The sequence below is a fragment of the Musa acuminata genome, chromosome BXJ3-9 (genome assembly GCF_036884655.1).
Source record: "Musa acuminata AAA Group cultivar baxijiao chromosome BXJ3-9, Cavendish_Baxijiao_AAA, whole genome shotgun sequence".
NCBI classification, from domain to species: domain Eukaryota; kingdom Viridiplantae; phylum Streptophyta; class Magnoliopsida; order Zingiberales; family Musaceae; genus Musa; species Musa acuminata.
Genome location: NC_088357.1, coordinates 41,973,514 through 41,983,125, shown reverse-complemented (window position 1 = coordinate 41,983,125; position 9,612 = coordinate 41,973,514).

Genomic DNA, 9,612 nt, shown 5'->3' with positions numbered 1-9,612 from the left:
GCGTCTGACATGGGGTTGGCGTGGCGTGAAGAACCAAGCCTGAGTTAGGTGTTAATGCGCCTCGACCAGTGTTCCAGCTCGGTTAACCGAGTGCAGTTGCGTCGATCGAGGCATGAGGTGTCGGCTGACGTCATGGTGTGTCACATCGCCATTTTTACCCTTATCATATTCCCCCCTGAAAGGAGCTATGCATCGGCTGTTGTACGAGGGGAGACCAATGCATGGCTTCTGTCTTCAGGCGGGCGGGCCGCGCGGACTCGATCTCAGGGAACATGGAGCCGAGGAGCACGACGCAGGCGGGCTGGCCGCGCAGGTGTGTCTCGGGAGGGCATAGAGCCGAAGGGCCGAGAAGCACGACGTAGGCGGGTTGGCCGCACAGGTGTGTCTCGAGAGGGCACAAAGCCGAAGGGCCGAGGAGCATGACGCAGGCGGGCTGGCCGCGCAGGTGTGTCTCGGGAGGCATGGACCGAAGAGCACGACGCAAGCGGACTATAGCCGCGCGGACGCCTATCAGGCGGGCAGACCGCGCTGAGGTGAACTCGGCAGCGTATGGCCGAGAAGCTCGGCGCAGGCAGGCTACAGCCGAGGGACGTGACCCAGGTGGGCAAGCCACCCTAAGATGGACTCGGTAGTGAATATGGCCGAGGAGCTCGGCGTAGGCAGGCTGGCTGCGCAGGCGTGTCTCGGGGAGTATGGAGCCGAGGGGCACGACGCAGGCGGGCTGGCGGCACTGGTGTGTCTCGGGAACATGGAGCCAAGGAGCACGACGCAGGCGGGCTGGCCGCGCAGGTGTGTCTCGGGGATGATGGGAGCGAGGAGCACGACGCAGGCGGGCAGGCCGTGCAGGTGTGGTCTCGGGCATCATGCTGCCGAGGAGCACGACGCAGGCAAGCAGACCGCGCAGGCGTAGTCGCGAGGGCCATGCGGCCGAGTAGCACGACGTAGGCGGGCAGGACACGCGGACGTGGTCTCGGGCACCATGCGGCCGAGTAGCACGACACAGGCGGACAGGCCGCGTCGAGGTGGATCTCGGCAGTGTGTGGCCGAGGTGCTCGGTGCAGGCAGGCTGCGACCGAGGGGCACCACTCAGTCACGCAGGCCGCGCTGAGGTGGACTCGGGCCGTCTAAGACCGAGCCGTGTGAATGCAAAAAAGAGGGGGGTTAGGCCGAAGCTAACCGTGAGCCAAGAGGCGATCAGCTAAACATGGAGCCTTCGCTTGGAAGAGACTGAGGCAGGGGCTAGATTCCTTGCACGAGGATTACACCGGATAGCAACCGCGGATACTTGACCGTTGCTACGGGACCCGTCGCCCAGAGTCACTCCTCTTCCTTGCGGTCACCCAAGCTTCCGCCGCGATGTACCGGTTAGCTCGATGGAGCATATCTGGTACTGTGGTGGGGGGTCGCTCTACGAGGGACTAGCAAAATCTGGAAGGTCGCAAGCCGACCATGAACGCCTGCATTAACAGAGAGGGGTGAGTGTCCGGTAAGCTCCGGATTTGCATGGCAAAGCGGTCCACGAAATGTGAGAGGGGCTCGTCCTCTCTTTGTTTGAGTCCGAGGAGCAGTGCCGCGGAGGGCTTTGGCCGGGCATGGGCTACGAAGTGGAGCTCGAAGTCCTTGGCAAGTTGGCCGAAGGAAGTGATCGTTCCAGTCTTCAGGCCACTGTACCATGTGCGGGCCGGACCCTGTTGGGAAATCATAGGGGGGGGGCGACATCATATGCGCAGCGGAAGAACAAGAAAACAAAAATCCCCGATTCCCAAAAAGATGTTCATCGTCGTGCGAAGATTGGTGCGCAAAATCCGCAAAAACACAAAACTGCGTATAGAGATTGTGTTACCTAGGGAGATCGTATATCCCTGTTTCCTTGCAGATCCTTAGGAGAGGGTGAAGGAGGTCAAGCGTCCTCCTCTCTAGCGGTGATCCACACAGCAGGGTTGCGACGACGCTCCTCAAAACTCCAGGCCTACTCTGAGGTGGAGAGGGAGAGGAGAATAGGAAGGGCAAGCAAAGACTCTAGCCTATGAGGCTGTGAATCCCTCCTATTTATAGAGATCCCGTGTCAAAACCCTAATGGGTCCTTTCCCTAGTGGGTATTGGATCTGCATCCAATAAGACAAGGGCTCCGTCGGATATCTCATATCCGAACCTCTACTCATCGCAATGCCTACCATATGTGTGTGACCCTCTAGGCCCAATATCGAGCTGGCCGTGAGTCATACCTGTCAGAACTCCTTCTAACTAAGTGAATTATTATCTCTGTAATAATTCACTCGACTCATCGACTACGGAAGTACTAGGCCACTACGCCGTAGTCCCCAGACGATACAGGGGAATCCAATCCATTGGACCTGTCTGTCCTCAGTTACCATGTACCTATAGTCCCTCATCCATCTAATATCCCAGAGACCGTATATCGAGCATGGTGCTGTCAGACCCATACGGTTTCTACTCGAGTCTCGCTCTAATCGGATTCTCCCGGAGAACTCTTTCTCTCTCAACCCGAATGACCCTGGCCAGGGATTTGTCTGAGCAAGAACACATGGGATATTCCTCTCATGATACCGAGAGTGGATGATCCTCTATCGACACTCAATAGCCCTCGTAAGGTCGACTACCACTCCCAATGACCAGCTGTACTAGATCTGGGAACAGCCAAACCTATAAGTCTGGTATCAAAGAGTGGAGCACTCATACAGGACATCCTTGGTGTCTCAAGTCTAAGAACCAGATACACCACTAGGACTACGGAATTGTTGTCTGACAATAAGGCATCATCAACCATCCAGCATTCCGTAAGCGGATCAATCAGTGAACTCATTCTCCAATGAGCACCTGTACTGTATCCCTAGTGTCCCTACACGAGCAGCTATAAGACCAGCTGCATCCATCATATGGACGGGTATACAGCACACCAGTCTATCCGGTTATCACGATGTCCCTCTCGAGTAACCTATGACCGGGATTATTTAGGATATGTGTTTAAAGGTGAATCGATCTCATTATCGTGATCTCATCACGATCCGATTCCCATTGCACAAATCCAAGGACATCACAATATATATGCATTTATGCAATAGTTATAAAGTGATATACGCCAAAATATAATAAGCAAAAAGATTCTGTATCAAGTCACACGTGCCATCACTCACGTGATTGGCTTGCTGGGCACTTATGACTAGCAATCTCCCACTTGACCTAAAGCCAATCACCTATGTGTCTGATCCCCATCAGACCCCTGTGACGCTCAAAGACAATCTGAGACAATGGCTTTGTTAGTGGATCTGCAATGTTATCTTCGGATGGAACTCTTTCCACTGCTACATCTCCTCGGGTCACGATCTCTCTGATAAGGTGGAACCTCCTCAGAACATGCTTAGATTTCTGATGAGACCTAGGTTCCTTCGCTTAAGCAATTGCCCCGTTGTTGTCGCAATATAGGGAAATCGGCTCCTCACTATCCGGCACGACTCCCAAATCTGTGATGAACTTCTTCAACCAGACTCCCTCCTTTGCTGCATCTGATGCAGCAATGTACTCCGCCTCTGTGGTCGAGTCAGCAGTGGTATCTTGCTTGGAACTCTTCCAGCACACTGCTCCTCCATTCAAGGTGTACACATACCCTGAATTCGACTTGCTATCATCGACATCAGACTGAAAACTTGAGTCAGTGTAGCCTTCAACCTTAAGGCTATTACCTCCATATACTAGTAAAAGATCCTTAGTCCTTCTCAAGTACTTAAGGATACACTTTACTACTTTCCAGTGCTCCAAGCCTGGATCCGCCTGATACCTGCTCGTGACACTCAGAGCATGCGCTATATCAGGCCTAGTACATAGCATGGCATACATGATAGACCCTATTGCTGAGGCATAAGGTATCATATCCATGTTCGCCCTTTCTTCTGGAGTCTTTGGGGACATACTCGTAGAAAGCGATATCCCATGTCTCATCGATATGAGACCTCTTTTGGAATTTTCCATGCCAAACCTTTTGACAATAGTTTCTATGTACCTGGACTGGGACAAACCAAGCATCCTTTTGGATCTATCTCTATAGATTCTAATCCCCAAGATATAAGATGCTTCTCCTAAGTCCTTCATGGAGAAGTGTCTAGATAACCAAGCCTTTATTGTGGATAGCATTCCTATGTCATTCCCAATGATGAGGATGTCATCCACATATAACACCAAAAAGCTAATAGCGCTCCCACTTACCTTTCTGTATACACAAGGCTCATATTCGTTCTTAACGAAGTCATAAGATCTGATTGCCTCATCAAATCTTATGTTCCAACTTCGGGAAGCTTGCTTTAGTCCATAAATGGATCTAAGCAACCTACACACCTTATCTGGGCAGTTCTTGGACACGAATCCCTCAGGTTGCATCATATACACCTCCTCCTCCAGGTTCCCGTTGAGGAATGCGGTTTTCACATCCATCTGCCAGATCTCATAATCATAGTGTGCTGCAATAGCCAATAGAATTCTGATGGATTTTAGCATTGCTACGGGTGAGAAAGTTTCGTCGTAGTCAACACCTTGCCTTTGACGATACCTCTTAGCCACTAGCCTTGCTTTATAGGTCTCTACCTTTCCATCTACTCCGATCTTTTTCTTAAAGATCCACTTGCAACCGATGGGTACAATACCTTCGGGTGCATCAACTAGGTTCCAAACCTTATTGGAGTACATAGAATCCATCTCAGAATTCATGGCTTCTTTCCACTTCCCGGAGTCTATACTCATAATAGCCTCCTCGTAGGTCTGAGGATCAATATCCTCTACATCCTCTGCTCTAATATGTCCCACATATCTCTCAGGAGGATGGGATACTCTATCAGACCTGCGTAAAGTTGAAACTTGTGTATTAGATACCTGAACAGACTCGGGCTGTAGAGTGGTGCTTGAGCTTGGTTCTCCAACCTCGCTCAATTCTATCATTCTCCCACTGTCTCCGTCAAGAATGTGTTCCTTCTCAAGGAACACTGCTCTCTTAGCTACAAAGACCTTTTGGTCCTCGAGATGATAGAAGTAATACCCACAAGTTTCCTTGGGGTATCCCACAAATTTACATCGCCCTGTCCTTGATTCTAACTTATCGGGGTTGTGTCTTTTAACATGGGCAGAGCAGCCCCAAATCTTAACTACTTTAAGATCAGGCTTCTTCCCTTTCCATATCTCATATGGTGTAGACACCACCGACTTAGTTGGAACTCTGTTCAGAAGGTAAGCTGCGGTTTCTAGGGCATATCCCCAGAATGAGATGGGTAGGTCAGCGAAACTCATCATGGACCGTACCATATCTAATAATGTACGATTTCTCCTTTCAGAGACACCATTGAGCTGAGGTGTATAAGGAGGTGTCCATTGGGATAATATCCCATGGTCCTTGAGGAAGTGAGTAAACTCTGTACTTAAGTACTCACCTCCTCGATCTGATCGAAGAGTTTTGATACTCTTTCCAGTCTGGTTCTCCACCTCATTCTTATACTCTCTGAATTTCTCAAAGGCCTCGGACTTGTACTTCATTAAGTACACATATCCATACCTTGAGAAATCATCAGTAAATGTAATGAAGTAGGAGTAACCTCAAATGGCATGAGTTGACATGGGTCCACATACATCACTATGTATGAGTTCCAACAACTCAGTGGCTCTCTCTCCAGTTCCACTAAATGGAGAGTTGGTCAGTTTTCCACGAATGCAAGGCTCACAAGTTGCATATGACACATAGTCGAATGGATCTAGATATTCATCATTTAGCAACTTTTGAATCCTTCTTTCATGGATGTGACCTAGCCTACAATGCCACAGGTATGCACTGTTCAACTCATCTCGTTTCCTTTTGGACACATTTATATTCATGATATGTGGAGTGGTGTCTAACATAAATAAACCATTATGCAATGTTCCTTTCGTGATGATCTTATCATCTAATAATATCGAACAACCATTGTTCTCAAAAACAAATTTATATCCACTAACTGTTAAACATGAAATGGAGATAATGTTTTTGATAATAGAAGGAACAAAATAACATGCATCTAATGCAATAAAAGCTCCACTAGGCAGATGTAGGGCGACCTCGCCAATAGCTAATACAGCAACTTTTGCTCCATTACCCATCTTGAGGTCCATCTCGCCTCTCTCTAGTCTCCTAGGCCTTGCCAGAACCTGCAACGAATTACATATATGATAAGCACTACCGGTATCTAATACCCATGTGTTATCATAAGAGTCTGACAAATGGAGACTGATCATGAATGTACCTGAAGCTTCATCAAGCTTTTGTTTCGCCCTTTCTGCAAGGTACTCTTTGCAGTTTCTCTTCCAGTGCCCATCTTTACCACAGTGGAAGCACTGGCCTTTGTCCTTTGTTGGGTCTTTCTTAGCAACCTTTGCTTTACCTTGTTTGCCCTTGCCCTTTCCCTTCTTAAGGGACCTTTCTGCTTTCCTTTTCTTTCTGGTCTCACCAGTGTAGAGAACTGGCTTCTCTTTCTTAATAGTACTCTCTGCCTCCCTCAACATATTGAGGAGCTCTGGGAGAGTCACCTCAAGCTTGTTCATATTAAAGTTCATTATGAACTGTGAAAAGGAATCTGGTAGGGACTGAAGCACAATGTCCACACACAAGTTATCCTCTAGGACCATTCCTAGACCTGTGAGTTTCTCTATCCACTCAATCATCTTTAGGACATGGTTCTGAACCGGTGTCCCCTCAGTCATCCTAGCGCGGAAAAGGCTCTTGGATATCTCATATCGTTGAGTCCTTCCCTATTCCTCAAACAATTTACGGACATGTAGGAGAATGGATCTGGCATCCATCTTTTCATGTTGTCTCTGTAACTCTGGAGTCATAGAGCCCAACATATAGCACTGAGCAAGAGTGGAGTCATCAATGTACTTCACGTAGCGAGCGATCTCATCCTCGCTTGCCCCTTCTTCGGGCGTAGGCATCACTGTATCAAGGATGTACACGATTTTCTCCGCTGTGAGAACAAATCTCAAGTTACGGAGCCAATCCGTATAATTTGGACCAGTGAGGCGGTTGACATCAAGTATGCCACGTAAGGGATTTGAAAGCGACATTTTCTGAAAATAAAGATGTAGCAAAAATGAATAACATGCAGATTTTGCAAGAAATAAACTATCAAGATATGGACTTCTATCTTAATATGCTCCCACTATTTTACTAACGAGTCACGCGACACCCTCAGCACGTGAAACGGAAGTCTCCGGCAGACTTCTAGTGGGGATCAGGATCCAATCAGCGTCTTAGTGTAACCTCGAGGGACTCGACCAATCACACTAAGCCTAAAAGGTAGACAACTCTTGCCGATCACAACTCCTTGTGATTCCCGTCCTGTTCGGCCTCCGAATCACCATGGCCTCGAGGGACTCGACCAACCATGATGCTCGGTTAAGTCAACACCTTCGTTACAAGATGAGTCTGATTTGATGATATACCCTCGAGGGACTCGACCAAGCATATCATGCCCTCAGGTCACCGGTGACATCTCTATGTCGTAAGCAAGATAGCGAATCGCGATATAGGTGAGTCTCGAGGGACTCGACCAACTCAACCTACACCGGGATTCGGTTCCTACTCATAACGATGGAAGGCCACGTGGGTCAATCTAATTGTCTCACGTTTACCGACTTAATATTATCGAGAGATGTTTCTATGATTTGGTCTCCTAATATGACATATCACACATATACATATTTAATATATATCTACATCGCATGCAAATATATATACATATCTAGTATGTGTATAAGCAATCACACCAGATGATCATGGACCACAACCTAATATGATTAGGCCCGAGCCAGTAGGCCTAATCACTCACATCAAGATCTATGTGTGCAACGGTGCATCTCCATGCCTTGTGATCGTCCATCTCGTCCTCGTTGGTTCCGTCGACATCTTGATGCATCTTCATGCATCACGATCGTCCGTCTCGTGGGTCCCGCTATGGCTTCCACGCTCCCGCTGCGCCTCCTCATGTGATTACAACTTAATCATAGGCACGCAGGGCCGACAATAAACGAGAAATATAATGGAGGTTCGCAGACCTCAATAATAATAATCACAAGTACACACATCACACGGTCCATGATCATCCGTCCACTCATCATACATCACATGTATAAATAATCATCATCATGTAGGACTACTTGATAATAATAAAAATAATAATCAACTAAACCTTTTAATTAATTAATATTTTCTGAAATCAGGGATATATAGGGAATTTCTCAATTCCTAAGGGTATTTTCGTAATTTGGACAAAAGACAGAAACTGGAATTTCTCAAATTTCGAGGGGCAAAACTGTCTTTTGCGCAGAAAACCCTAATACCCTTTCCCCTTTTCGCTGCTGCGCCGCCGCCGCCGCCACCCTGCTGGCGGCGGCCTGTGCGGCGAGGGCGAGGGCACTGCCCTCGCCTGTAGGTGGCACGCCCGCTGGGGTCGCTGCCGCTGCAGGTGGGCGCCCCCGCGGGCGCCGCCGCCTTCGCGGGCGGTTCTGCCCGTGAGTCAGCGCCCGCAGGTGGTGCTGTCTCGCTGGCGGCCGCCCCTGCGGGGTTTTTGCCCGTGGGAGCAGCGGCCACAGGCGCCGCTGCCCTGCGGTGCCTCAGCCCGCGCTGCTGCCCCGCGGCGCCTCTACCCGCGGGCTCAGTGGCCGCAGGCGCTTCTACCGAGCGGGCTCCCAGCCCCGCCGGCCGCAAGCCTGCTGCAAGCAGACCGCCGGCCGGCTGCTGTAGGCACAGCGCTTGCGCATGCGCCGGCGCTGTGCTGCCTGGCTGCGGCTGCGGCTGGCTGCAGGCATGCAGATCGAGGGCAGCAACTGTTGCTGCCCTTCCTTGCTTTTGCGTCAACGATTTTGACGTCAATATTCTTCCTAAACACAACACACGCAGTTCAAAAACCAATCATTCACACGAACAACCTGGCTCTAATACCACTGTTGGGAAATCATAGGGGGGGGGCGACATCATATGCGCAGCGGAAGAACAAGAAAACAAAAATCCCCGATTCCCAAAAAGATGTTCATCGTCGTGCGAAGATTGGTGCGCAAAATCCGTAAAAACACAAAACTGCGTATAGAGATTGTGTTACCTAGGGAGATCGTATATCCCTGTTTCCTTGCAGATCCTTAGGAGAGGGTGAAGGAGGTCAAGCGTCCTCCTCTCTAGCGGTGATCCACACAGTAGGGTTGCGACGACGCTCCTCAAAACTCCAGGCCTACTCTGAGGTGGAGAGGGAGAGGAGAATAGGAAGGGCAAGCAAAGACTCTAGCCTATGAGGCTGTGAATCCCTTCTATTTATAGAGATCCCGTGTCAAAACCCTAATGGGTCCTTTCCCTAGTGGGTATTGGATCTGCATCCAATAAGACAAGGGCTCCGTCGGATATCTCATATCCGAACCTCTACTCATCGCAATGCCTACCATATGTGTGTGACCCTCTAGGCCCAATATCGAGCTGGCCGTGAGTCATACCTGTCAGAACTCCTTCTAACTAAGTGAATTATTATCTCTGTAATAATTCACTCGACTCATCGACTACGGAAGTACTAGGCCACTACGCCGTAGTCCCCAGAC